We start from the raw sequence: 26,075 nt of genomic DNA, 5'->3' as shown, positions 1-26,075 counted from the left end.
TTTTTGGTTTTGCTTTGTTTTGTTTGGGGTACTGGATTAGATTTTGTTGTACTTAGCTTTTTTTAAACTTTTTTAAAAATTTATGGGTGATTTACAATGTTCCTTCAATTTCTATTGTACAGCAGAGTGCCCCAGTCTGTCTTCTCACACACACACACACATACATATATACATTCTTATTTTTTTCATACTTTCTTCCATGATGTTATAACCCAAGAACCACAGCAATGCAGGACCTGAGTCCACTCTCTTGGGTTACAACATGATATAGCTCCAATTCAACCCCTAGCCTGGGAACGTCCATATGCCGTGGGTGTGGCTCTAAAAACAATTAATCTGGGGCCCCGTGGTTGCTTTGCTCACTGCCGTGGAAACACAGTAAAAAGAGTTCCTCCACAAATGCTCACTTTTTTTAACATAAGAGCTATGACCACAATATAGTTGGTAATGTTTAACAGGAAGGGACTGACATTGGAGGATGCATATTAAACACACTAAAGAATTAGAGCCGGCACTCAAAATATTCCATGCATGGCACGGTTGGATGTGCCAAACGCATTCGAAATGTGGCAGTGGTTGGTGATCAGCTTGAGCAAGGTCTCAAAGAGAATTCCTAAACATCAGATCAAAAGAGGGTGAATTAAGACACAAAAAAGGATCCAGTGACTTGATTTGTATGACAAGGACTGAACATCATGACATGCCCCTCTGGCTGGATGTAGGATGCATCAAAAATTAGGTGTGGGAGTTCCCATCGTGGCGCAGCACGTTAAGAACGAGATATAAGGTCTATGAGGATGCACATTCAATCCCTGGCCTCACTCAGTGGGTTCAGGATCGGGCGTTGCTGTGGCTGTGGCGTAAGTCTCAGATGCAGCTCCCATGAGAGCCCCGGCCTGGGACCCTCCATATGCACCTGCCTCTAAAAGATGTTTATCTGTTCAGTCTCATCCCACCATCACCTGTGCAACGCTCACTAAAAAGCCGCAGCAGGGGAGATAACGTCTTGTGGGAAGAAGCAGAGCCATAGATAACCAGTTCCTCCTCTCGTGCAATTAAAAAAAAAAAATACACCTGGCAAGACCAGACAGCAAGGAAACAGTCACAAACGCTTCCAGAATCTTGTTAAGATTCATATTTGTACAGAACCATGATGGAGTCCAGTGATGAGGAGCTTGCAAGTCGCTCTATGCAAGAGCTGATGTTGGTTTTCAAACCTGTTGGAGAGTGGAGGGTGACATTTTAGAAAACTATAGGGGTCAGGCTAACCTCTCTGTGCTAGAATTGGAATGAGATTGTTTCAATGGATGTACACCCCTCAAATGCAATGCACGTTCAATGTGAAGAAATAAGAGTCACTTAATACATTTGCAAATGCTTTTAGGGCAGAATCCTCGATGGATGTTCCAATATTTGAGCTGTGCCCAATCCCAATTCTTTGGGGTTAGGCTTTCTAGGACCAGAACCTTTGTCCCAAGGCTTATTTAGGGGAGTTTTGCTTTTGTTTTGTTTTTTTTAGTGGGGGTTGGAGGGTAAGCGACCCATTTTCAGAAGTCTCAGGAGAGATTTCTCTTTCCCACCTACAGCTTTCTTTACGCCTTAAATTTCAAACAATCCTGCAGTTGCCTAAAAGGGTAAACAGACTTTCCCTAAGCCTCAGACGTTTCTGTCCTTCCTTAGTCCCCCCCCGCAAAGAATTGAAAGTGGGGACTCTGAACAGACATTTGTACAGACATTCGTAGCAGTTCCAGAAAGGTGGAAGCAAGCCAAGTGTCCCTGGGGGGATGAACGGATAAGCAAAATGGGGTCCAGCCACCAGGCAATGTGGTACATGCCCACATCTCAGCCTCAAAAAGCCTAGGGCATCCTGCCAGGCTACCATGGGGACCAACCTTGAGGACACGATGCTCATGGAAACAGGACAATCACGGAAAAGCAAAAAGACCAATACTTTACGGTTGCATATGTATATGGAATCTAGGGGAGTCCAATTCACAGAGACTGAAAGTAGAATGGTATTTTGCAGCCAAGTGTACATGTGTAGATGGAAGATGTTCACATTTTCTCTATTTTTGTATATTTCATACTTTTTTCATTTTTCATGTTACTTTCCAATTCCAGTGAATAAAAACTACAAAATAGCAGTTGTGTTCCCTGTGCTGTACAGTAAACACATCTTTGAGCCTCTCTTACACCCAGGGGTCTATATCCCACCCCCACCCCCACACCGGGAACCACTACTTTGTTCTCTGTACCTGTGAGTCCACTTTTTGTTGTATTCACTAGTTTTTGCTTGGGGACTTTACCTGTAAGTAGTATCATGCTGTAGTTGTCTTTCTCTGATTATTTCATGCAGCATGATGCCCACCAGTCCATCCATGTTGCCAAATGTCAGTATTTCATTCTTTTTTATGGCTGAGTAATATTCCATTGTGTATATGGACCACCTCTTCTTAATCCATTCCTCTGTCAGTGGACATTTAGGTTGCCTCTAGATCATGTCTATTTTAAATAAAGCTGCTATGAACATTGGGGTGCAAATATCTTTTCCAATTAATGTTTTAAAAGCTTTTGCACAGCTGGAGGGATCCAGGGGACAGAGGAGCGAGACGTTGTGCTCACCTTCTCCACAAACACATAGAAAAAAAGTCTATATGTAGAACACTTTGCACAGAACATCTATTGAATGCTGGCAGAAGACCTTAAACTACAAAAAGGGCAAGAAACCCTCTACCTAACTGGGTAGAACAAAAAGGAAAAAAAAAAAAAAAGGAGTCAGGATGGGACCAGAACATCTGAGAGGAGGCTGTGAAAGAGAAAAGGAACCCATACCCTGGGAAGCCACCTAACTGACGTGGAAATCATTTGAGATGGAGGGACCTCAAAGCCTCATGTAAAATCACAGCAGCTGGACTGAGGAGGGCAAAGCAGAGTGAGAGGCACATAGACCATTGGTAACCTGCCCCTGGAAACCACAGCCTGAGATGTTCAGGTGGGGGCTGGGTGCCACCATGAGGGGTCCATGAACAGGCACCACCTGCAGCCCCAAATCACCTCAGAGATAGGCAAAGAAAAGGGTACTGTAACCAAGAACCACCCATTGTTGCTCTCACTCCCTTGGGAACACAACTGCCCTGTTGCTGCCACTTCCAAATGTTCCAGGCACCACCTTAACCTGCCTGAAGATCACTGTCACTTCCCAGAGCCATGCGAATAGGAGCAGCCTGTGCCACCTTCCCTCCGGTCCTGGCCACTGCCAAGGGACCAGCAACCAGGCACTGGCTACTAGCCCTGCCCCACTGCCTCCATCACCCTGGGAGGATGCACAGCACTCGAAAAATAAATTGTTAAGCCCTAACAAAATACTCAGGGACACTCATGCATGTAAATAGCCCTCCAAGACTACAGTAGTGGATTCCCTAAACTCACAGAATAAGAAAAATATAAGCAAAATAAAGAAGCTCAGGAACCATTCCTGGTTAAAAGAACAGGAGAATTCACCCGAAGGAGCAAATAATGGAACAGACCTCTGCAGTCTAACAGACATTAAAGTCAAAAAGAAGATGGTGAAATGGAGGCGAATAGAGAGCCCGGAAATAAACCCAGACACCTATGGTTAATTAATCTCTGACAAAGGAGGCAAGAACATAAAATGGGAAAAAGACAGTCTTTTCAGCAAGGATTGCTGGGAAACCTGGGCAGCGGCATGCAAATCAATGAAACTGGAACACACCCTCACACCCTGCACGAAAATAAACTCTAAATGGCTAAAAGACTTAAATATAAGGCAAGATACCATCAAACTCCTAGAAGAGAACACAGGCAAAACACTCTCTGACATCAACATCATGAATATTTTCTCAGGTCAGTCTCCCAAAGCAATAGAAATAAGAGCAAAAATAAACCCATGGGACCTCATCAAACTGAAAAGCTTTTGCACAGCAAAGGAAACCAAAAAGACAACTTACAGAATGGGAGAAACAGTCTCAAATGATGCAACTGACAAGGGCTCAATCTCTAGAATATATAAGCAACTTATACAACTCAACAGCAAAAAAGCCAATCAACCAATGGAAAAATGGGCAAAAGACCTAAAGAGACTGTTCTCCAAGGAAGAAATACAGATGGCCAACAAGAACACGAAAAAAATGCTCAACATCCCTGATTATTAAAGAAATGCAAATCAAAACTACTATGCGATACCCCCTCACAGTAGTCAGAATGGCCATCATTAATAAGTCTGCAAAAAATTGCTGGAGGGGGTGTTGAGAAAAGGGAACCCTCCTGCACTGTTGCTGGGAATGTAACCTGGTACAACCACTATGGAGAACAGTATGAAGGTACCTTAGAAATCTATACATAGAACTTCCATATGACCCAGCAACCCCACTCTTGGGCATATATCCAGACAAAACTTTCCTTAAAAAAGACACCTGCACCCGCATGTTCATTGCAGCACTATTCACATTAGCCAAGACATGGTAACAACCCAAATGTCCATCCACAGATGATTGGATTAGGAAGATGTGGTATATATACATAACGGAATACTATCGGCCATAAAAAAGAATAAAATAATGCCCTTTGCAGCAACATGAATGGAACTAGAGATTCTCATCCTGAGTGAAGTGAGTCATAAAGAGAAAAACAGCATATGATATCACTTATATCTGGAATCTAATATACGGCACAAATGAATCTTTCCACAGAAAGGAAAATCACAGACTTGGAGAAGAGACTTGTTGCCACTCAGGAGGGGAAGGGAGTGTGTTGCCACTCGGGAGGGGAAGTGGGTAGGAGGGAGTGGGAGGGATTGGGAGCTTGGGGTTAAGAGATGCACACTATTGCCTTTGGAATGGGTTATCAATGATATCCTGCTGCGTAGCACTGGGAACTATATCTAGTCACTTATAATGGAGCATGATAATATGAGAAAATAGAATGTGTATATGTATGTGTACCTAGGTCACCATGCTGTACAGTAGAAAAAAAATTGTATTGGGGAAATAACAATTGAAATTGTTTTTAAAGAAGATGGTGAAAATAATGAAGGAATTAAGAGCAGATATGAACAGTAATGCAGATTCCTTTAGAAAGGAACTAGAAAATATATGAAGGAGCCAAGAAAAATTAGAAAAATTCATTTGCAGACATGCAAACAGTTAAAGGCACTAAAGAGCAGAATGAATGATGCAGAGGAACAAATGAGTGACTTGAAAGATAGAATAATGGAAATCATCCAATCAGGACAGCAGCCAGAAAACCAAATGAAAACGCACGATAGCAATGTAAGAGATCTAGGGGATAATATAAAGCAGGTCAATCTACACAAAGAGGGATTCCAGAAAGAGGGGGAAAAGAAACAGGGATTGGAAACATATATGAAGGAGTTCCTGTCACGGCTCAGTGGTTAACAAACCCAACTAGTATCCATGAGAACATGGGTTCAATCCCTGCCCTCCCTCAGTGGGTTACAGATCTGGCATTGCTGTGAGCTGTGGTGTAGGTTGCAGACACGGCTCAGATCTGGCATTGCTGTGGCTGTAGTGTAGGCTAGCAGCTGCAGCTCCAATTCAACCCTAGCCTGGGAACTTCCATATGCCACAGGTGTGACCCTAAAAAGACTGTATGTATGTGTGTGTGTCTGTCTGTCTGTCTATGTCTGTATTTGAAGAAAGCACGGCTGAAAACATTGCAAAGCTAAAGTTAAAGGAAACATGTCAAGATACAGGGAGCACAGTGGACCCCAAAGAAGATCAACCCAAAAAGACACAAAGACATTATAATAAAGATGGCAAGTTACAGACTTAATTATAAGTGAACCCCCATAAGGCTATCAGCTGATTTCTCTACCGAAACGTTATAGGCCAGAAGACAGTGGCAAGATATATTCAAAGTTCTAAAAGGGAAAAATTTGCATCCTAGAATATTCTACCCAGCAAGGATATTGTTTAGAATAGAAGGAAAAAGAAAGAATTTCTCCAACAAAAACTAAAAGAGCATAGCAATACTGAACCTATTCTACAGGAAATTCTAAATAAAAAACAAGGAAGAAAAAATAGTACAGAGGAAATTGCAACTGGAATGCAATCACTTAAATAAGCCAGTATACAGCTGTAAAAGGGGAAAAAAAAACTATTGTAAAAATGATGAAAACACAAGGAATGGCAAAAGGACATGAAGATGTTACAACAGGACTTCAAAATCATAAAATGTTGGGAAGGATAGTAAGAAAATCTAGACACTTTTTCTTCTTAGATTGTGTTTGAGCTGATCACTGGAAATGAAATTGAATACGTCATAAAAACACTCCCTACAAATAAAAGTCCAGGACCAGATGGCTTCCCAGGCGAATTTTACCAAACATACCAAGAGGAATTTATACCCATCCTCCTTAAACTTTTTCAAAAGTTTGAGGAAGAAGGAACACTCCCAAAGACATTCTATGATGCCACCATCACCCTAATTCCAAAACCAGACAAAGATACCACCAAAAAGGAAAACTACAGGCCAATATCTTCGACGAATATAGACGTAAAAATTCTCAGCAAAATTTTAGCCAACTGAATCCAACAACATATTAAAAAGATCATACATCACAACCAAGTGGGATTCATTCCAGGTTCACAAGGATGGTTCAATATATGCAAATCAATCAACATCAAACACCACATTAACAAAAGAAAAGTCAAAAACCACATGATCCTCTCAATAGATGCAGAAAAGAGCATTTGACAAAGTCCAACATCCATTCATGATCAAAACTCTTACCAAAGTGGGTATAGAGAGAACATACCTTAACATAATCAAAGCCATTTATGACAAACCCACAGCAAATATAATACTCATTGGAGAAAATCCGAAAGCCTTCCCACTAAAATCTCTAACAAGACAAGGATGCTCGCTCTCACCACTGTTACTCAACATAGTTTTGGAAGTCCTGGCCACAGCAATCAGACAAATAAAAGAAATAAAAGGCATCCAAATAGGAAGAGAAGAGGTAAAACTCTCACTGTATGCAGACGACATGATACTATACATAGAAAACCCTAAGGACTCAACCTGAAAACTACTTGAACTGATCAAAAAATTCAGCAAAGGAGCAGGATATAAGATTACCATTCAGAAATCAGTTGCATTTCTTTATACTAACAGTGAAATATTAGAAAAGGAATACAAAAATACAATACCTTTTAAAACAGCACCCCAAAAAATCAAATATCTGGGAATACACCTGGCCAAGGAGGTGAAAGACTTATATGCTGAGAACTATAAAACATTAACCAAGGAAATTAAGGAGGATTCAAAGAAATGGAAAGATATTCCATGTTCCTGCATTGGAAAAATTAATATTATAAAAATGGACACTGGACCCAAAACAATTTACAGAGTCAATGCAAACCCTATCAAATTACCCATGAAATTTTTCACAGAACTAGAATAATCCAAAAATTGATACAGAACCACAAACAACCCAGAATTCCCAAAGCAATCCTGAGGAACAAAAACAAAGCAGGAGGCATAACTCTCTCAGACTTTAGGCAATATTACAAAGCCTAAGTCATCAAGACAGTGTGGTCCTAGTACTAAAACAGACAGACAGACCAATGGAACAGAATAGAGGATGCAGAAATACACCCAGACACCTATGGTCAATTAATCTTTGACAAAGGAGGCAAGAACATAAAATGGGAAAAAGACAGTCTTTTAAGCAAGGATTGCTGGGAAACCTGGACAGCAGCATGCAAATCAATGAAACTGGCACACACCCTCACACCATGCCTGAAAATAAACCCAAAATGGCTTAAAGACTTAAATATAAGGCAAGACACCATCAAACTCCTAGAAGAGAAAATAAGCAAAACATTCTCTGACATCAACCTTACAAATGTCTTCTCAGGTCAGTCTCCTGAAGCAACAGAAATAAAAGCAAAAATACTAATGGGACCTAATGAAACTGACACGCTTTTGCACAGGAAAGGAAACCATAAAAAAAAAAAAGACAACTTCCAGAATGGGAGAATAATAATTTCAAATGATGCAACTGACAAGGGCTCAATCTCTGAAATATACAAGCACCTTCTACAACTCAACAGCAAAAAAAAAAAGCCATCAACCCAATGGAAAAACAGGCAAAAGACCTGAATAGACATTTCTCCAAAGAAGGTATATGGATGGCCAATGAGCACATGAAAAAATGCTCAACATCCTTGATTATTAGAGAAATGCAAATCAAAACTACTCTGAGGTACCACCTCACACCTGTCAGAATGGACATCATTAGTAAGTCCACAAATAACATGCTGGAGGGGGTGTCGAGAAAAGGGAACCCTCCTGCACTTTGGTGGGAATGTAAGCTTGTACAACCAATGGAGAACGGCATGGAGGTACCTTAGAAAACTATACATAGAACTGCCATATGACCCAGCAGTCCCACTCTTGGGCATATATCCAGACAAAACTTTCCTTGAAAAAGACACATGCACCTGCATGTTCATTGCAGCACTATTCACAATAGCCAAGACATGGAAACAACCTAAATGTCCATTGACAGCTGAATGGATTAATATAATGTGGTATACATATACAATGAAATACTTCTTAGCCATATAAAAGAATAAAATAATGCCATTTGCAGCAACATGGATGGAACTAGAGATTCTCATACTAAGTCAGAAAGAGAAAGGTAAAAACCATATGATATCGCTTATATCTGGAATCTAATATATGGCACAAATGAACCTTTCCACAGAAAAGAAAATCATGGACTTGGAGAACAGTCTTGTGGTTGCCAAGGGGGAGGGGGAGGGAGGGAGATGGACTGGGAGTCTGGGGTTAATAGATGCAAACTCTTGCCTTTGGAATGGATAAGCAATGAGATCCTGCTGTATAGCAGTGGCAACTATGTCTGGTCACTTGTGATGGAGCATGATAATATGAGAAAAAACAATGTATACATGTATGTGTGACTGGGTCACCTTGCTGTGCAGTAGAAAACTGACAGAATACTGTAAGCCAGCTATAGTGGAAAAAATCAAAATCGTTATAAAAAAATAAAATGGAAGCAACTGTGTCCGTCAGATTCTCCTGTCTGTTCTCAGGGGAGAATACAGATCCCAGTGTCTGCTCTGCTCTTAGTAGGTCTTCCTGGTCAAAGGAGTGAGTGAAATGATCGTACCTTCTTACTGCTTCATATCACAAAAAAACCACATGCTTCATGCCGATCATTTGTGTTCAGTATGTTCATGTATCGTGAATGTAGGCTGTTGTAAATCAACTATAATGGAAAAAATACAAATCATATAAACTTAAAAATGAACAGAGGCTGTTTATATTCAGGAATAAGTAAAAGGATGCTTGTTTAAATAAAACATCATTCAAGGAGTTAAGAAAAAAGAAGCTACAAAGATACATTGGACAGCATGGGAAATGGAGCTTATGTTTTCTAATAAATATAAATAGAATAACTTAAGAACGGTGACTCACTGGATGGTTTAGTTGAAATTTTGTAATGTTGTACATCAACTATAGGTCAACCAAAAAAGACGGAAATACAGTTGGTAAAGTTAATACAGGCAAGAACTCTTTCCTAAAGCCAGTTGGCAACGACAAATGAATAGTAAGATCAGAAAGGATGAAAGGATGACACAGTGGCAGAAGCAAAGGTGAGCATGAAGAAATGGGGGAACGTGCTGACAGGTCACGGAGTGAACTGTCTCACCTTTGGAAAAGGGTAGAGGTGGGAGGTAAAAATTCTGCAACATTGTGCATGTATAACTGAGTCACTTTGTTGTGCAGCCGAAGTTATCACATTGTACATCAACTCTACATCAATAAAAGTTTAAAAGGGTAATTTTGCAACACTAAGAGTGAGTAAATATTGAATACATATGCAATACCAAGACGTTAAAATCCCATGAAAATTAATCTTCTCTTTGGCAAAACCAATCTACGAGATCACTAAGAATTATCACAACCGTGTATACCAGCTGTACCTCAATTAAACTTAAAAGAATAATGTTGCGACCCTACAATTGAGTCAACATTGAGCGCGTATGCACCCCTATGACTTTAACATCCTATTAAAAACGAGTCTTCTCTTTGGCAAAGCCAATCCATGAGATAGCTAAGAATACCAAGTGTCAGACAGCATGTAAACATGATGAAAAATGAGGCCATCAACTTTAGAGACAATAAACTTTCAGACGATCCTTTGCAATCCAAATGAACACACGTACAGAAAAAGACACCGTGTCCAAGACTGGTTTTACCAGGAGTAACGCAAACATCTTCAAAATGATCACTGTATTAGCGCCTCAAGTGTCTTCCACAAACAGTAAGTTCAGTATAAAGTAGTCTTGTTAACAAAATACAAGCCCTCTTCAGCTTTCGATGGCATTTACAGAACATTTTTACACACCTTTTTATGTCTCTTTGATAAAAACTACTTTGGAATGAAGGAGGGCTCTGGGCATTACATCTATTCCACAGAAGATGGACACTCATAAATACTGAAATTTATCAAATTTACACACCTACGTACATAAAGAAGATAGAAGCCAGTACCGTGACCTAAAGTTATTTTATTCTAACTACACGGTTGTACTTTTGCAGTCTCTCAATTGGATAATGTGCGTGCAGGGATATATCAGAATTTTTGATATTTTGCTCAAAATTGTGCATTTTGTCTTTATTTTTTAGAGCCACACCTGCAGCGTATGGACGTTCCCAGGCCAGGGACTGAGCATGTACCTCAGGTGCAGTGACATTGGATCCTTAACCCACTGTGCCAGGCAGGGGATTGAACCTGTGCTGCAGTGAGCTGAGCTGCTGCAGTTGGATTTTTAACCCACTGTGCCACACGGAGAACTCCAAAATTGTGTTTTTCAAAAGGCTGTAATATCTGTGATAGTGACATTGTGGTCACACATGCCATTATCTCAATCACATGGCATTTTTACAGCAAAATGTCACTGACGGCATCCTGATTTATGTGCAGTCATTTTCCTTCTCACCTACCTGCCTCCACCGTGGGTCTAGCAATGACATAGAACAGATAACAGTTCCTGGCCTAGGGTCCCAAAGCAAAAACCATTTTGCTTCTCTGAAGGATGTTCACCTGGCTCAAACATTCTCCTGAGAGAAATGAGTTCTGGTTCCAAGCGAATAATTACCAACCAAAGAATTCCTGGACAGCCTACAGTACATTTCAGCCTTCCATAAGCATATGGGTCAGAGTGAAGATGATCCTTTGAGATTTTGCTAAGATGCAGATGCTGATGCAGGGTTTTTCACTGAAACTCACACTGCCACCACCAGCCCCACCGAAATGCACATGCTGCTGATTCAAAGACCATACTTTGAGGAGAAAAACCCAGAATGCTGCGTTCTGAAGCCTCTGTGGTACTACACATGCACGAGTGTTGGTTTCCAGTAGACGGGATGGGGCCACGTAAATATGTGATCACCATCGCAGGGGTCTGCATTGGATAAATCCTATCATGTTTTTATCATCCTTATTGGCAGGTAATTCACATATCATAAAATGCACTCTTACTATTCACAATAGCCAAAACATGGAAACAACCTAAACATCCATTGACAGGTAACGGATAAAGACGATGTGGTGTGTGTGTGTGTGTGTATATACAGACGTGCACACAATGGAATATTACTCAGCCATAAAAAAGAACAAAATAATGTCATTTTCAGCAACATGGATGCATCACTTATATGTGGAATCTAAAACAGGACCCAAATGAACTTATCTTTGAAAGAGAAACAGATGCAAAGATTTCAAAACCAAACCGATGGTTACAAAAGGGGGAATGGATGGATTGGGAGGTTGGGAATGGCATATACACACTACTATGTACAAAATCAATTGGTAACCAGACCTACTATATAGTTTGGGCAAACTAATTCAATACTCTGCGAGAGCCTATATGGGCAAAGAATCTGAAAAAAAAAAGTGCATATATATATATGATGCACTTTGCTATATACCTGAAACACACAACATTGTAAGTCACATGTATTCCAATAAAATTTATTTTTAAAAAATATCATCATACTAAGTAAGTCAGAAAGAGACAAATACCATATGATATCACTTATATGTGGAATCTCAAATATGACACAAATGAACTTATCTATGAAATAAAAACAGATTCACAGGCATAGAGAACAGATTTTTGGTTGCCAAGTAGGAGGGTGGTGAAGGAGGGGTGAGGGAAGGATGGGGAGTTTGGGATTAGCAGATGCAAACTAGTATATATAGGATGGATAATCCACAAGCTACTACTGTGTAGCACAGGGAACTATATTCAGTTTCCTGTGATAAATCATCATGGAAAGAAAACATATATACGCAGAACTGAGTCCCTTTGCTGTTCAGCAGAAATTAACGCACTGTACATCAATGACACGTTGTTACATATTTTCCAACACACATCAATGACAGGTTGTTACATTTTTGCAAACACTCTTTCAAGTGAACAGTTTAGTGGATTTTTAATATAGTCGAAGGTGTGCAAACATTACCACTGCTTATCCCAGAGCATTTTCATCACCCCATGACGTGGACCTCTTTCACCCATGAGCACTCACTCTTCCTGCCCCTTCTCCCAAAATGCAACCACTAATTCTGCTGTCTATAGATTTTTGTATGCGTACAAGGCATTCCACATGAATGGAATCACATGCCATCTTTTGTGACCAGCTTCTCTCATTACAATGCTTTCTCTGTTTTAAAGACATGCTCCTGTGAGCAATTCCAGTAGAGATGGTAGAAAAATATCACTGTGAAACTAGAACATATGGATAACTTTCCAAACAGAGAACACGGACATAACAAATGTAGATATTCCTTATATTAAGCTGATCTATCTAGAGTCACAATCACTCAAACCTAACAGTTGATACATATTTATGTACATTGTAACAGGTTGTAACAGGCTTTCCTGGTTCCAAATAGGACTTTGAAGAACAGCATGTTTTAGCCTGAAGGTAGGAATGAAGCAACAGATATTCAGACAAAAATGCATTTGCACATTGGCAACCTGATTGCAGATGTCTAGCGCCCTAATGTCTAACTTCTTTCTGCATTTTTCTGTTAAGTGTACATGTTACCACAAGGACATTTAGTGCTTATTTTCCTTCCTTATACAATTGGATGATTGTTTAATCATCCAATAACAACTAGGAATATTATGAATTAGTTTGGTCAAAAGAGTCTATCCTCTCAATTGTGTTTGAAAAGAGCAAGGTAATTTTCACAACTGCAACTGATCATTTTAATCAGACATACACCTATTCTAGAAGAAGGCATCAATTGGGTAATGGATTTTCTCCCAGTAATCCTATTACCATTTTAATAACATGGAGTTTTCTTTCAGCATTATCCCAATCATCGAACTACTGTTTTGTATAAAATTTACTTGATAAAAGAAATAAAAGTCTTCATTAATGTAGAGTGCTGGGAATTCGGCTAAATAATTCTCTCCATAACTAATCCTGACAGCTCAGTGGAAAATGCAAAACCAACAATTTTCCTTTCAAGATCAATACTTTATCAAGGTTTATTACAGTGAGGAAATATTCTTTCTCTGATGCCTTTCAGTCCTCTCTCCATCAATAACCCCATTCTCTGTTTCTCATAATAGCTTGCAATGGATCATTAGATAAATGGCTTTTTAATAAAGAGGATCCAGGTGTACTAATAAAATCCTGTGATGGAGTATCTTTAATGTCTCGGCTTCATTAAGCAAGGACATGCTCTTTCCTTCCCTATTCTGCTTGAGAAGCCAACCCTTTCCTGGGGTATTAATGATGACAGCTCATTTATCACTTTATGAGAATACAAAAACACTCTCATCTCCATCCTACCCATTTCTCCATTCCCAAAGATTGGCAATTTAGAAAGCCACTTCCACTCTATGGCGGGGCGGGCGGGGGGGGGGGTCAATTACCTCCCTTTTCTTCCCTAGCAGGCATTTCCAAAATCACCACACAAATTCAGAATTAATAACCATATATTCAGGAGTTCCCAACATAGCACAGTGGAAATGGACCCAACAGTATCCATGATGATGCAGGTTCGATCCCCGGCCTCACTCAGTGAGTTAAGGATCCTGTGTTGCTGTGAGCTGTGGTGTAGGTTGCAGATGCAGCTTGGATCTGGCAGGGCTGTGGCTGTGGCGTAGGCCACCAGCGGCAGGTCCAATTTGACTCTTAGCCTGGGAACTTCCATATGCTGCAGGTGCAGCTCCCTCCCTCCCCCTCCCCCCAAAAAACCATGCATTCAATAGATTCTGGTCATGTTTCCCCCTCTTTACCAATTAAGGGGCACCCACACAAAAATCAGAACCTCCATTATGATCCCCGAAACCTTAAGGGACAACAATAACGTCAAGCCTATTTCCTTTTTAAAAGCCACACACGGTACAGTCTCAGTCTTAGAGGCAGAATTCCATATGCTCAAGCAGCAGGCTCTTGAGATGAAGTGAGAAATTACTCAATCCAGGATCTCAGTGGATTCACAGAGTAAAACACACACTCATTTTCAGGATAACTATAAACAACCTCTTTAAAAAAAAATGAAGTACAAGGTGCGAATTTCAGGTGTACAGCAAAGATATATATATATATATATTTATACATTTTTTCACATTATTCACATTATTCCTTTATAAATTATTGAGAGATTTCGACTCTATTTCTCTGCTATACAGTGGGACCTTGTTATCTATTTTACATAGAGTAACTAATATCTGTTAGTCCCAAGCTCCTAATGTATCCCTCCCCTAACCCACTTTCACCTTGGCAACCACAAGTCTGTTTTCTGTCTGAGAGTCCTTTTCTGTTCTGTGGATAGCTTCATCTGTGCCATATTGTAGATTCCACATAGAAGTGGCATCGTACCGTATCTGTCTTTCTCTGACTTACTTCACTTAGTATGAGAATCTCTAGGTCTATCCATGTGGCTGCAGATAGCATTATTTCATTCTTTTTGATGGCTGAGTAGTATTCCAGTAACACCCCCTTTAAAACCATTAGCTGGAACTCAGGTACAGAGAAGTGTCTCATTTGTATTCACTTTGTCTATTTTTTTTGTTTGTTTGTTTGTTTTTCCTTTTTATGGCTGCACCTGCAGCATATGGACATTCCTTGGCTAGGAGTCAAATCAAGAGATTTAGCTGCAGGTCTACACCACAGCCACAGCTCATGGCAATGCCAGATCCTTAACCCACTAAGCAATGCTATGGATTGAACCCACATCCTCATAGGTACTGGTTGGGTTCTTAACCCGATGAGCCACAACAGGAACTCCCTGTATTCATTTCTAACAGAGATGATTCCTCTTTTTTCAGACACATGAAGAAAGCTGGGCATTTGAGGAAGGTGACTTATCTATTTTGGGGAAGATGGTTCTATGTCACTCATCCTACAACTTAGGGTCATATGTTTACAACAGCAAAGGATAAAACAATAATTAGCTTGAGCTATTTCTAGGCAGCCATGGAAGGAAGGTGTCAGAGAGTGAACAGGAGCCTCAGGAAGGATGGCTCCGAAGAGCTTTCCCTGCCTTGGAGGGAGGGATACATTAGGAGCTTGGGACTGGCCACCAGGACAGGTGATGGGCAGGTATACCATGGGTCATCCAGACAGTGGACCATTGTTCAGAGACACAAAGACATGACCTCTCAAGCCTGAAAGGACAGGCAGGAACCTTAAATGTGTATTAGTCAGTGAGAGAAGCCCATCTGAAAAGGCTGCAGCAGACTGTATGATTCCAAATCTATGATTTTCTGGAAAAGGCAGAGAGAGTTACAAAATCATTAAAAATGGCCAGGGCTCCAGCAGTCTCACTGTTGGGCATATGCCCAGGAAAAACTTGTCTTGAGAAAGATACATGCACCTGTATGTTCATTGCAGCACCAGTCACGATAACCAAGACACAGAAACAACCTAAATGTCCATCAACAGATGAATGGATTAAGAAGATGCGGTACACATACACAATGGAATAGGACTCAGCCATAAAAAAGAACAAAATACCATTTGCAGCAACATGGATGGAATTATATACTCTCATATGAACTGAAGTCAGAAAGAGAAAATACCATATGATATCACTTATATCTGGAATCTAATATAGAGCACAAATGAACCTTTCCACAGAAAAGAAACTCATGGACTTGGAGAACAGACTTGTGGTTGCCAAGGGGGAGGAGGAGGGAGTGGGATGGACTGGGAATCTGGGGTTCATAGATGCCAAGTGTTGCCTTTGGAATGGATAAGGAATGAGATCCTGCTGTATAGCACTGGGAACTGTATCTACTCACTTATGATGGAGGATAATGTGAGAAAAAGAATGTATATATATATGTGTGTGACTGGGCCACCTTACTGTATAGTAGAAAATTGACAGAACACTGTAAACCAATTGTAATGGAAAAAAAGAAAAAGCATTTTTTAAAAATTGCCAGGGCTAGGTGGAGCGAGGGAGGAACAGGAGCAGCACAGGGCTTCTGAGGAGCCGGAGAGCTGTTCTGTTTGATGTTTTATATATTCATTTGCTTTTTAGGGCCACACCTGCAGCATACAGATGTTCCCAGGCCAGGGTTGAATCAGAGCTGCAGCTGCCAGCTTACGCCACAGCCACAGCAACACCAGATTCAAGTGCGTCTGCAACCTACATCACACTTCATGGCAATGCCAGATCCTTAACCCACTGAGTGAGGCCAGGGTTCGAACCCTCATGCTCATGGATGCTAGTTGGATTTTTAATCCACTGAGCCACCGTGGTAACTCCTGTTTGATGCTTTAAATGTTGGAGACCTGACATGAGTATTTTCAACACCAAACACACCACACAGAGTGTGAATCCTGCTGTTAATTGAGGATTTTCAAGAGCGTATCAATGTGGGCTCATTGACAGTATCAAACATACACCAGGGAATGTAAATTGGTACAAATACTACAGAAAACAGTATGGAGGTAACTCAGAAAAATACAGAATTATCATGTGATCCAGCAAAAAAAAAAAAAAATTAAGAAAAAGAATATTTGTGTTAGATTTTAATTAATGACATATTAAGACTTAAGAAGAGGAAGTAAAAAATGAAAACCTTTTTTAAGGTTTTCTATTGTTTTGCTTTGTTTTTTTGGTTTTTAGGGCCACACCTGCAGCCTATGGAAGTTCCCAGGCTAGGGGCGGAATCAGAGCTACAGCTGCTGGCCTACACCACAGCCACAGCAATGCCACATCCAAGCCACGTCTGTGACCTACACCACAGCTCACAGCAACACCAGATCCTTAACCCACTGAGCAAAGGAAAGCCAGGGATGAAACCCATGTCCTCGTGGATACTAGTCATGTTCATTACCACTGAGCTATAAGGGGACTCCTTAATAATATGTTCAATATTTAAAATGCTGAGAACATAGACATCCAGGAGTTCCCTTTGGCCTGAATCAAACGAAATAATATTCCCCGTTTTTCCAAATTACTTTAAAAGGTAACTTTTCAATGAGGATTTTGTGCGTATGTGTGTGTGTCTTTTCTAGAGCTGATTGCACTGAACTGTGCGCTGGGGTCCTGATACGCTGGAAGACACAAATGACTGTGCACCTTTGCTAGAGAACTCCGGGGATAGCTCGGTGAGTTCTTATGTGATCAGTGCAGACACAAAGTCCTTGAGCACATAAAGTTTTTGGTGGTCCCTAAATTCAACAACTGGTATCCTGTGTCTTTTCTAGAGCTGCACTCGACAGCATTTGGAGGTTCCCAGGCTGGGGGTCTAATCAGAGCTGTAGCCACCAGCCTACACCACAGCCACAGCAACTTGGGATCCCAGCCGCCTCTGCGACCTACACCACAGCTCACGGCAACACTGGATCCTTAACCCACTGAGCGAGACCCGGGGTTGAACCCACAACGTCATGGTTCCTAGTTAGATTCGTTTACCACTGAGCCACGATGGGAACTCTGAGGATAATTTTACACATTATCTTATCTAGTTCCTGCCTTCAAATTCAGTATAACAACGTCAAGTGTAACATTTGTAAAACTATTTGGCAAAATATTCTGCTTACAGTGATGGGAGAAGAGTTTGTATTGGGCTCCTCTTTCTGCCAAGATCATTTTAAAAATCAACATTTAAAAATATGTATTCCTGGAGGTGGGCAGCAAAGAGCAGGATGTGAGGTGTCGACACCCCTGGGGAAAGGGGAGAACATCGATGAGAGAGGAAGCAGGTGACTGTCCCTCAGGGCATGCCCTGTGTGACACCACCAGAACCAGGGAACGTGCTGCCATTTTCCATGTCTGGGAAGTCAGAATTTGCCCTTCCACACAGCCCAGGACCCTGCAAATCAAGGACAGCCCCCTGAAGGGCAGGAGTCCCAGAGGCTGAGCTCAAAATCAGTGCAAACCCCCTGAACACCCTGGCCTGACTGCTGATGGCATGATCCAGCATGAGCCTGGAAGGAGCCTCAGACAGCTGGGTCCCAGGAAAGCTACACTGTTGGACAGAGACAGCACCCCCAGCTGGAGAGAGTCCGGAGACCCAAGGCAGACCAGTTACTGAAATAAAGTATCACTCACTAGTGTAATGAAAGATGCATTACTTCAGGGTAACGGGACAAGCATGGGACAGCTGAACCTGAAAAATACCTATCTTTCTCTTCTCTTTTCCCTATTCCAGGCTTCCTATTCCAGAAATCATATAATCTATATCCTACATAATTAATATTAATCATTGATACCAATTATTAGTATTAATTATATCATTAGCATATAACTGAACTCACGTGGTGGCTCAGTGGACACGAACCCAACTACGATCCATGAGGATACAGATTCGATCCCTGGTCTCGCTCAGTGGGTTAAGGATCTGGTGTTGCCACAAGCTGCGGTGTAGGTCACAGATGAGGCTCAAATTCCGTTTTGCTGTGGTTGCAGCTCCAATTTGATCCCTAGCCTGGTAACTGCCATATCCCATGCATTTGGCCCCAAAAAGGAAAAAAAAAAAAAAACACAACTAACGTTAACATATACATATTATATATATATATAATATTATATAATTTCTGTGCTATAATACCTAGAATAAACAGAAGAGAAGAAAAAGAGGAAGATTTTGTGCTTTCTCAAGATTTTGTTCCTGTATCTGCCAATATTAAAGTTTGTTTCCACTCATCAGATTTATTTAGTGACAAAATCAGAGTTCCCATCGTGGCACAGCAGAAACAAATCCAACTAGGAACCATGAGTTGCAGGTTCGATCCCTGGCCTCACTCAGTGGGTCAAGGCTCCAGCATTGTCGTGAGCTGTGGTGTAGGTCACAGACGTGGCTTGGACCCTGCGTTGCTGTAGCTGTGGTGCAGGCTGGCAGCTATAGCTCTGGTTCAACCCCTAACTTGGGAACCTCCATAGGCTGCAGGTACAGCCCTAAAAAGGAAAAAAAGATAATAAAGTGACCAAATCATCGATACAGAAAGTAAAGTGTCAGTGGTCAGGGGCTGGAGGGAGTGCGCCATGGATGCTGTACAACGTTATATATGTGTGGTTCATTCTATTCCATTTGTATTATACCAAATAAAAATATTGGGGGGAGGGTTAGGAAAGATAAGGGCCCATGTGACAGTGGCCAAAGACAAGAGACACAGATGGCAGGGAAAAGCCGTGTAGATCATGCCTGGCACATATGGAAACACTCTGTCAGCCAAACCCATGAAGAAATTCATTGGGAAGGCAAAATATTTTCCACACGTGGTGTTGGACAGCTTCAAAATCCATATGGATAGACATGAACTTCAAACCCCCACCTCAGACGATGCACACACATCAATTCACAGTGCCTTTTAAAATGTGAGGATGAAAACCATGGGGGAGAAAGGAGTATGTTTTTGCAGTGTTAAATATTCTCCTCCAAAAGAGCTGAAGAAGTGATAAGCACATTAAAATGCCCCCAACAGCATCAGGATTAGGGACCTCTAAGATAAAACCAAAAGGAGATGTGATGAGATGCACATTAGAATAGCTCAAATGGAAAGGGAAATAGCCACGTCAAATGTTGGTGAGGATTATTATATTTTATGTGTCTTTTTAGGGTCACAGCCACGCAGCAGATGGCAGTCCTCAGGCTAGGGGTCGCATCGGAGCTGTAGCCACCTGCCTACACCACAGCCACAGCAACGCCAGATCCAAGCCGTGTCTGACTTATACCACAGCTCACAGCCATGCCAGATCCTTAACCCATTGAGCAAGGCCAGAGATTGAACCTGTGTCCTCATGGATATGAATCAGGTTCATTACTCCTGAGCCACGACAGGAACTCCCCAAGGCTGTATTTTAAATGGTACAAACACTATGGAAAATGATCAGCCTGAAAATGTTAAATATATATAACTTCAATAAACTGGAAGCTGCTTTCCCTGGCTATGTAGGTAACCAAGAAAACTTTTAAAAATGCATGGCTTCAGAAGACCGTCCAAAGAATACTCATAGCAGGTGTGTGCATAATCACCACACACTAAGAACTATGCCCCATCACTATGCACAGGTGAGTTAAAAAAAAAAAAAACATGTGACTCAAGGCTGAAAAGGAAAAGAATGATGACGCAACAGGAAAAATCCTCAAATAAATTCAGGAGAGTGAGACAAAGGTGTAGATACTCTTGGTTTCAGTTTAAGACGATGCAGAGCAGGCAAAACCCCAGCCATCTGATCAATGGCCTCTCCTGGGGAGGGGAATGCAGGAACTTCCTGGGTGATGATGTAACCACACCTCGATGGGTTCTGTGTTACATTGTATACACACACACAGGGATATTAATTCCTTTTATAGTGAAAAATCTACATGTTAGGACCTGTGGTTAGCACACTTTGATGGGTTCTGTGTTCCACGGTACACTCACACACACACACACACACGGTGATACTTATTGATTTTTATAGTGAAAATCTGCATGTTAGGACCCGTACATTTTTTCTCAGTGAAGCCATCAGACATAAAAGACAAATAGTCAGGTGACTGTGATACAAGAACTTGAAGGTCATACATCAGAAATAGGTAACAAAAAATTGAGGGGGAACAAATGCCGACTGAGAGATTTACAGCAGTTTTCATGCATCCACTCACGTGTCCAAGGAGAAGACCACCGAGATCATCACAAGAGAATCAAGCCTTAGCCAATGAGTTTCAAGGTAAGTACATCTCTTTGCACTGAGGGTATCTGTATGGCATGGTGCCAGGAAGAAACACACTCAAATAAGACCCCAAAAGAACCATGATAGATAGATGTATGTGGGAACAATGAGTCTTCACCTCCAGCTTTGCACAAATGAAGGGGATGAGGGATGGAGCAGATGGCCTGTGATGCGAGACATGATTTTATAATATTTCCTTAGCCTCTTTGCTGAAAACTCCATCTTGTCCTTCTTTACTTTATCCCACCTTCCTGCTTGAAATACAGTCACAGTGCTGCTAAATGACTTAAGCTTAAGAACAAAGACCTAAGGGCATGGGTTATTCGTGGGGTCAGCTGAATGAGGACATAAGACAGTGGTCTAGGTGCGCTGCACCTGTGTAGGTTGGCCCGCCGTTTGCACAAGCATGATATGTCCTCTAAAGAATAAGAGAAAGAGGAACCTCATGACCAAGTGGTTTATGAGTGGTCGTTAGCAGAATATGCATTAGAAAAGAGAACCAAGGTGCAAAGCTAGGCACACAGGGTTGCCCCAAATAGGCATGCAGTTTGCGGAAGCACAGTGAGGATTCTCTGAAATGCTATGCATAGGTAGCTAACTCAAATGCTATTGATTCTTAAATGCCTAAAGTTTAGAGTAAAAAGTTTAACCATTTACCAGCTAAGTGACTTTTAAAATAAAAAAAAATCCTATATCCTGCACCTACAACCCCCTTTTCGCTTGACATAATCCTCAAGAGCAAAATAAAAGCAGGGTGGTTTCTTGAGGCAGGGCTCCTGGTCCCTGAGACCTTGAGTCTCCCGGTTCCCACCTTTACTTAAGATAAATGTCTCTGTGTCTTGTTTTATGTTAACTTTTTTTTCCCTTAAGCTCCATAGCACCCGTTCTTCAGCCCCATCCTGCTGAGCTGGTCTTGGCAGGTCTGGACTTTATTTTGCATTTCATGTGTTTTACAACAGGAGAGTCCACAGGTAAAATATAGGACAACATATGAAAAGTCACCTATGCTCGAACGCAAAGAGGAATAGAGCAAAAGAAGGAAATTCGATTAAATAATCATGGTTGCTCCTTCATGGATTAAAGAAAGTGAGACTCCAGTGGAAAACAAGTCTAAGAACCTGATTCAGTTCAATGCATTCAGCTAAAAATTTTGGAAACGTCAAGAATTCAAGCAAGATATGGAAGCCACCTAAAGGTCCATTGACAGAGAAATGGATAAAGAAGATGTGGTCCGTATACACAATGGAATGTTACTCAGCCATAAAAAAAGCATTAAATCATGCCATTTGTAGCAACATGGATAGACCTAGAGATGAGTATACTAAGTGAGCCAGAGAGAGAAAGACAAATACCACATTGTATCATTTATAGGTTGAATCTTAAAATAGGACACAAATGTATTTGTTTACAAATCTGAAGTAAACTCACAGTCATAAAATACAAACGGTTACCAAGGAGGAAAAGGAGGAGGGATAAATTAGATGGCTGGGATTAGTATACACACTCGACTCTATATACACTAGATCAACAAGAATCTACTGTACAGCACAGAGTCAGAATCTGTAACTTGTCCTAACCTAAAAGAGGAAAGAATCTGAAAAAGTATATGGGTCTGTGTATATGTGTGTGTCAACACATCACTTCACTGTACGTGTGGAACTCATCGTAAATTTACTTCCCTATAAAACCAACTTAATATTTACTTATGTATTAAATATAATACTAAAATGATTCCAGACGATGATGGATCCTCAAAGAAAGAGGCCTTTCTCTGGATACTTTGGGGAATAGACTCATCTGACTGGCAAATTTTTCATTCAACAACCGCTGCTGTCTCTTCCTGAGGGTAAATTTTCTTTAGGATCGATTATGGGCCAAAGGTAAATAAAATGACCTCCCAGAGGTAAAATCACAGGGCCAGAAATGATTAAATAATCCCAAAGATATTCAAATACACCAGAAGATTTCGCCTGGTTGTTGGAACTACCTGTTGCAAAACTGCATCTGTAGGCAGAGATGATCCTAAGATGTTAGCGGGTTCCTCGGCTCTGCCCACCTTTTTGGGCAAGAACTGACTGAACGCCTAGCTGCTCTATGAGTTGTGATGCTATTTCCTAGGAGATTCGTTTGGCCTGAAGATTTGTTGTGTCCAAAGGACAGGATTATGATTCAGGTGTCTGAGGGTGGGGACGTGTGCCCTCTCCACATCCATGACCTCTGACTTCTAGACCTTGGATGGCATCCCTGGGCTGCATGGCTCCCCCAGATTCCCCTGCATTTTGACGACGGCACGACCAGGTACTACCCTCCATCCTGTGCTTGGAGATGGGATGCTGTTGCTGGAACTTACCTGTTCCTGCTGTCCTCTGGCTTAAAGCCAGCTGTCTCCAAACTATATATATAACAAAGGCATCCCGCTCTGCCAGTGTCTCTAAAACTCCACAGGTGGGAATTTGACTTTCCAGAAATACCATGAAGTGATTTAAATTTCCTGCTCCAGCCACTTGTGGGACTTGAAGTGGCTGACTCAGCACATGTGCACACCAACCACTCCCTTGAAATCTTGTGGTTCAAATACTGGCTGGTATCTCTTGTTTTGTTTCCAGTGTCTTTTGCCTTTGTCTTTCAAGTCCAACTTCATGTCTTAACATCTATAAATGCTACTATAACCTGTTAAATAGTTCAACACACTGTTTATGTCCTTGATTAGAGTGCTCATCCCATATTACTACATTTTTGGAAGACACATATCAAACAGTGACCACCTCTAGAAATTTTCATATCAGCTACATATGAAAAGTTTAAGTCATCACTCAGGTCCCTAGAAGACGAAAATGAACTGAGAAAGCTCAGCTTTTCCAGGACACACTAGAGAACTGAGGTCCAGGAGCAAAAAGAGTCATCAAATTCTTGGGGACAAATGGGTACAGTCAAGATGACACTTAACCCGAAGCCCAAGCTACCCCCTACAGGGTAGCTCAGATGAAATGGTAATTGTGTCACATTTCTGGAGGTGGAATGTGGATTTTGAGAAGGAAAAGATCCTGAGGACTAAAGTCAAATGACTCAGGAACCCTACCAGGTTGTCACAGTGAAAACCAAGACACATCCCACTGCAGGTCTGCCAAGCATAATGAAGAGACACTATCACGAAGTATGGCCATTGCATTCCCAAGACAAAAGCTTACTCTCCAGAATTTTTTTTTTCTTCCCACCTGTGGTATAAGCAAGGTCCTAGGCTAGGGGTCAAATCAGAGCTGTAGCTGCTGGCCTACCCCACGGCCATAGCCATGCCAGATCGGAGCTGTGTCTGCAAACTACACCATAGCTCATGGCAATGCCAGATCCTTAACCCACTGAGCAGGGCCAGGGAATGAACCCATATCCCCATGGACACTAGTTGGGCGCATCTCTGCCGAGCCACAATAGGAACTGCCTCCAGGAAAAAATATTTTGCCAGAGTCTTAACTCAGCAGATGGAAAGCCATTCCTCAAACTTCACACTTTTAATTTCACTGGAGAAACACTTGAAAAAGTTGCAGTCCAAAGATATAAGCCCACATGCACAATGATTTGACTGCAATATTATAAAATACTATCCCTTCCCTACACCTCATATCACACTTAGAGTTTCAACATAAAAACAGTGGATCTCACACAAAGAACTTCAAGATACAGCTTCTCTTTGAGAAGGAATAATTAGGGAAGCCCAAAGTCACGAGACCCAAGTGAAACCTGCAAATATTTTTCTTTTTTTCTTTCTTTCTTTTTTTTCCTGCTTTTTAGGGCTACACGCATAGCATATGGAAGTTCCCAGGTTAGGGGTTCAATTGGAGCTACAGGTGCTGGTCTACACCATAGCCACAGCAACACCAGATCCAAGCCACACCTGCAACCTACACCAGAGCTCACGGCAATGCCAGATCCTTAACCCACTGAGCAAGGCCAGGGATCAAACCCTCATCTTCATGGTTCCTAGTCAGATTTGTTTCCGTTGTGCCACGATGGGAACTCCTGAAACCTGCAAATATTAAATACAGTACAACTACCAGCCAGATTATCATAAACCCTCACACAATTTTGCTTTCTATTAGCTGATACAATATATGAGGCTTTCAACAAAAGAAATGACAAGGCATGCTGAAAAGTAAAAGCAACATTTATAGTAACAGTAATACTACTAATAACACAACCTGTGTTAACAGATACTGAAAACATTTCTATGGTCACAGATTCTGGAATTTAGACGACTGGGCCAACTTCATTAGACACAAGCTACCCAATCTTTTATAAGAAGAGATATACAATATGAATGGACTTATAATGATGACAGACATCAAATTAATAATTAATACATTTTCCAAATACAAGCAGCATGCCCCAATAGGTTCACTAGTGAATTCTACTAGACATTTCATGAAGAAAAGATGCCAATTATTCCATGAGCTTTTCCATAAAAAAGAAGCAAGGGAATCCATTCATTCTATGTGTACAGCTTTATCCCAATACAAAAATTAGAGAAAGAAATTATAAGAAAGGAGAACAATATTTCTCCATAATTATACATGCAAAAACTCTCAGCATGTTACAAAAATTATACACATATATGTGTATATGTATATATATGAGTGTATAGATAGATTTATACACCATGACTGAATGGGATGTATTACAGCTATCTAAGCGTGGTTAACAGCCTAAATCCAGTCAAAATAACCCATCACATCAGTAACCTGCAGAAGAAAATCCTATCATCATATCACTGATGCATAAAAAAGCATTTAGAAAAAAGTAAAAAATTCTTGAAAAAAATTATGATTTTTGATAGTAAAAATCACTTGATGTTTCCTATCAAGTT

The 26,075-nt window shown here is 41.0% G+C and overlaps 1 long non-coding RNA gene across 1 annotated transcript in view; it reads right to left on the bottom strand.

Annotated features, from left to right (window-relative positions):
• The window catches only part of LOC110257764, a 280,165-nt gene continuing 254,208 nt past the window's right edge, over positions 119–26,075 (bottom strand). Inside the window, exon 3 of the long non-coding RNA XR_002340730.1 lies at positions 119–1,217. This is a non-coding gene — a long non-coding RNA (uncharacterized LOC110257764). The remainder of the gene's footprint in view (positions 1,218–26,075) is intronic.

The sequence above is a fragment of the Sus scrofa genome, chromosome X (assembly GCF_000003025.6).
Source record: "Sus scrofa isolate TJ Tabasco breed Duroc chromosome X, Sscrofa11.1, whole genome shotgun sequence".
Lineage (NCBI taxonomy): Eukaryota > Metazoa > Chordata > Mammalia > Artiodactyla > Suidae > Sus > Sus scrofa.
The sequence above is the reverse complement of the archived record's forward strand: the minus strand, read 5'-3'. Positions and strand labels throughout refer to the sequence as shown.